The following is a 5,095-nucleotide window of genomic DNA, read 5'->3' as shown; positions in this document are numbered from 1 at the left end:
GGGGGGGACGACTGGGGGGGAGGGGGGGGGGGGTCACACACGCACACGCGTGTGGGGTGGGGGGGGGGAAAGCTGCTCCTGGAGCTGCCCTGGAAGGTGCCGGGGCCCGGGTTGGGGGGGGGGGGGTGGGGGGACGCTGAGTCAGGAGAGCACGGAGCTCCCCCCGGCACCCCCATAACCCCCCCAGCACCCCATAGAGGCCCCCGCAGTGACCCCCCAGCACCCCTGTGACCCCCCCGCCATCCCCATAACCCCCCCCAGCACCCCATGTCACCCCCCCCCAGGAACTCCCTGCAGCCCCCCCCCCAGCACCCCATATAATACCCCCAGCAGCCCCTGTGACCCCCCCAGCACCCCACAGAGTCCCCCCAGCACCCCTATAACCCCCCCCAGCACCCCATAGAATGCCCCAGGACCCCATAACCCCCCCCCAAACCCTATACAGGCCCCCCCGAGCCCCCCAGCATCCCCATAACCCCCCCAGCACCCAATAGAGCCCCCCCCAGTGACTCCCCCAGCACCCCTGTGACCCCACTCCCCCCATAACACCCCCCAACACCCCCACTGACCCCCCCGGCATCCCCATAACCCCCCCAGCACCCCTGTGACTCCCCCTGCAGCCCCCCCCAGCCCCCCAAAAAGTCCCCCAGGACCTCTGTAACCCCCCCAGCCCCCCATAGAGCGCCCCCAGCACCCCCCCAGCACCCCATAGAGCCCCCCCAGCACCCCTTATAGGCCCCCCAGCACCCCAGTGACCCCCCTATAATCCCCCCCACCCCCCTGCAGCCCCCCTATAGCATCCCCTGCACAGCCCACCCCCCAGCACCCCCATAACCCCCCCAGCACCCCATAGAGCCCCCCCGGCACCCCTATAACACCCCCCCAGCACCCCCTGTAGAACCCCCACCCCTCTGCAGCCCCCCTATAGCATCCCCTGCAGAGGGCCCCCCCCCCAGCACCCCATGGAGCCCCCTCAGCACCCCCATACCCCCCCCAGCACCCCATAGAGCCCCCCCAGCGCCCCCATAACCCCCCCAGCACGCCATGTAACCCCTCCCAACATCCCCATAAGCCCCCCCAGCACCCCATAGAGCCCCCCCAGCACCCCCATAAGCCCCCCCAGCACCCCATAGAGCCCCCCCAACATCCCCATAACCCCCCCAGCACCCCATGGAGCCCCCCCAGCACCCCCATAAGCCCCCCCAGCACCCCATAGAGCCCCCCCAACATCCCCATAACCCCCCCAGCACGCCATGTAACCCCTCCCAACATCCCCATAACCCCCCCAGCACCCCATGGAGCCCCCCCAGCATCCCATAGAGCCCCCCCAGCGCCCCATGTAACCCCCCCCAACATCCCCATAACCCCCCCAGCACCCCCATAACCCTCCCAGCACCCCATGTAACCCCTCCCAACATCCCCATAACCCCCCCAGCACCCCATAGAGCCCCCCAGCACCCCATGGAGCCCCCCCAGCATCCCCCTTGTAGCATCCCCTGCACTCCCCCCGCCCCCCCCCCCTTCGGCCGCAGCAGGATCGGGCCCCTCCCGCCGGTCACCTTGAGGGACCCCGGCACCGCACCGGGGCCCCCCCGCGGACGCGCAGCGGGGACCCCCCCCGGGGCTGTCGTCCCCGCCCCCCCCCCCCCCGCGGTACCGAGAAACACACCACCCCCCCCCCCCACCCGGTTCACGGCCACCAGGACCGGAGGGATGGGGGGATGCTGGGGGGGGGATGCTGGGGGGGGGACGGTGTTGGGTGGGGGGGGGGGACGATGGAGGGGGGGCATGATGAGGATGGGGGGGGGAGGATAATGCCGGGGGGAGGGATGATGATGCCGGGGGGGTGGGAAGATGATGCCGGGAGGGTGGATGCTGATGCCGGGGGGGGGGGGGGGGATGATGGAGGGGGGGGGATGATGATGATGATGATGATGGGGGGGTCGGTGATGCCGGGGGGGGTCTCACCGTGCCGTGGGGGGGGCGGGGGGGGGGAAGGGGGGAGGGTCGGTACCGCCCGGGCCCGGTTCTCCCTGCGCACGGGAGCGAGCGCCACCGCCCGGCCCCGCCCCCCCCCCGCCACGTCCCTCCCCCCCCCCCCCGCCGTGCGTCGCCCCCCCCCCGCCCCCCCCCGCCACCGGCGGAGTCCCCCCGGGTCTCGAAACGGCGGCGGGGGAGGAATGGGGGCACGGAGCGGGACCGTATGGAGCGGGGGGGGGCACGGAGCGGGATGGTATAGACCGGGGAGGGGGGGGGCACAGACCGGGGGAGGGGGGGACACGGATGGGGATGGTATAGACCGGGGGGGGGGGGGCACGGAGCGGGATGGGGGAGTCATGGACCGGGACCCTATGGAGCGGGGCGGGGGGGGTACGGAACGGGGGGAGGGCACGGATGGGGACCCTATGGATCGCGGGGGGGGGGGGGGCAGGGATCGGGACCCTATGGATCGCGGGGGGGACACGCAGATGAGGACCCTATGGAGCGGGGGGGGCACAGATGGGGACCTTATGGATCGGGGGGGGGCACGGGGGGAGGACATGGAGGGGGGACCCCCCCACTGCACCCCGGAACTGGCCAGGGGTCAAGGGACCCCCCCGGCGGGTCTCTGGGGTTGGGGGGGGGGGGCTTGGGGTTTGGGGGGGTGTTAGTGGGGTTATGGGGGGGGTTGGGGGGGGTCACAGAGGGGGGGGTCCATGGGGCTGCTATGGGGCAGGCAGAGCCTGTATGGGGCAGACAGGGCATATGTGGGACATATGTGGGGCCAGGCAGAGTCCCTGTGGGCTGTATGGGGCTGCTATGGGGCAGGCAGGGCCTATATGGGGCAGACAGGGCATATATGGGACATATGTGGGGCCAGGCAGAGCCCCTGTGGGCTGTATGGGGCCGCTATGGGGCAGGCAGGGCTGCTATGGGGCAGACAGGACATATGTGGGGCCAGGCAGAGCCCCTCTGGGCTGTATGGGGCCACTATGGGGCAGGCAGGGCCTATATGGGGCAGACAGGGCATATATGGGACATATGTGGGGCCAGGCAGAGCCCCTCTGGGCTGTATGGGGCCGCTATGGGGCAGGCAGGGCCTATATGGGGCAGACAGGACATATGTGGGGCCAGGCAGAGCCCCCGTGGGCTGTATGGGGCTGCTGCGGGGCAGGCAGGGCCTATATAGGGCAGACAGGGCATATGTGGGGCCAGGCAGAGCCCCTGTGGGCTGTATGGGGCTGCTGCGGGGCAGGCAGGGCCTATATGGGGCAGACAGGGCATATGTGGGGCCAGGCAGAGCCCCTGTGGGCTGTATGGGGCCGCTATGGGGCAGGCAGGGCCTATATGGGGCAGACAGGGCATATGTGGGGCCAGGCAGAGCCCCTGTGGGCTGTATGGGGCTGCTATGGGGCAGGCAGGGCCTATATGGGGCAGACAGGGCATATGTGGGGCCAGGCAGAGCCCCTGTGGGCTGTATGGGGCTGCTATGGGGCAGGCAGGGCTGCTGCGGGGCAGACAGGGCATATGTGGGGACATATGTGGGGCCAGGCAGAGCCCCTCTGGGCTGTATGGGGCCGCTATGGGGCAGGCGGGGCCGCTATGGGGCAGGCAGGGCTCCTGTGGGGCAGGCAGGACCTATATGGGGCAGACAGGGCATCTGTGGGACCATACGTGGGGCCGGGCAGAGCCCCTGTGGGCCATATGGGGCCGCTCTGGGGCTGTTTATCCGCCGTGGGACGCTGGGGGGAGAATCCACAAACCTGACGCCCCTTCCCCGGGGCTATTCCCGCCCCCCCCCCCCCTTATTTCTAGGCAAAAGATTCCCACCGTTCTGCCTCCGTAATCCATAACTCCAGCCGGGCTTCCCGCATCCCTCGGGGCGACTGAAGAGCCTCCCCGGCGCCGTCCGCCCGTGAAGTTTCGCAGCGTCTGCGAGACACTCGGTGTGGGTTCCTCGGGGGTCGTTTGGGGCGAGGAGACCCTTCCTCCCGTTGTCCTCTTGAGCCTTGGCAGGAGAGGAGAAGTTTGCCGGAAGTTTGCCAACTTCTTGAGGATGATAACAGTTTGCCGACTTCTTGAGGACGATAATGTGCCGACTTCTTGATGGACGATAATTTGCCGACTTCTTGATGGACAATAATTTGCCGACTTCTTGATGGACGATAATGTGCCGACTTCTTGAGGACGATAACAGTTTGCCGAATTCTTGAGGACAATAATAGTTTGCCGACTTCCTGAGGACGATAGTTTGCCGACTTCTTGAGGATGACAATTTGCCGACTTCTTGAGGACAATAGTTTGCCGACTTCTTGAGGACGACAGTTTGCCGATTTCTTGAGGACGACAATAGTTTGCCAAATTCTTGAGGATGATAATTTGCCGACTTCTTGAGGATGACAATTTGCTGACTTCTTGAGGACAACGATAGTTTGCCGACTTCTTGATGGACGATAATTTGCCGACTTCTCGAGGACGATAATTTGCCGACTTCTTGAGGATGACAATTTGCCGACTTCTTGAGGACAACAATAGTTTGCCAACTTCTTGATGGATGATAATTTGCCGACTTCTTGAGGACAACAATAGTTTGCCAACTTCTTGATGGATGACAATTTGCCGACTTCTTGAGGACAATAGTTTGCCGACTTCTTGAGGACGACAGTTTGCCGATTTCTTGAGGACAACAATAGTTTGCCAAATTCTTGAGGATGATAATTTGCCGACTTCTTGAGGATGACAATTTGCTGACTTCTTGAGGACAACGATAGTTTGCCGACTTCTTGATGGACGATAATTTGCCGACTTCTCGAGGACGATAATTTGCCGACTTCTTGAGGATGACAATTTGCCGACTTCTTGAGGACAACAATAGTTTGCCAACTTCTTGATGGATGACAATTTGCCGACTTCTTGAGGACAACAATAGTTTGCCGACTTCTTGATGGACGGAGAGATGAGGGGAGGGCGGTTGATGGGGTCTACCTTGACTTCAGCAGGGCGTTCGACACCGTCTCCCACAGCGTCCTCCTAGGGAAGCTCAGGAAGAGACGAACGGACAAGAAGGTGGATAGGAAACTGGTTGAAAGACAGAGCTCAGAGGGTGGTGATCAGG

Source organism: Chroicocephalus ridibundus, chromosome 26 (assembly GCF_963924245.1).
Source record: "Chroicocephalus ridibundus chromosome 26, bChrRid1.1, whole genome shotgun sequence".
Taxonomy (NCBI): Eukaryota; Metazoa; Chordata; class Aves; order Charadriiformes; family Laridae; genus Chroicocephalus; species Chroicocephalus ridibundus.
The sequence above is the reverse complement of the archived record's forward strand: the minus strand, read 5'-3'. Positions refer to the sequence as shown.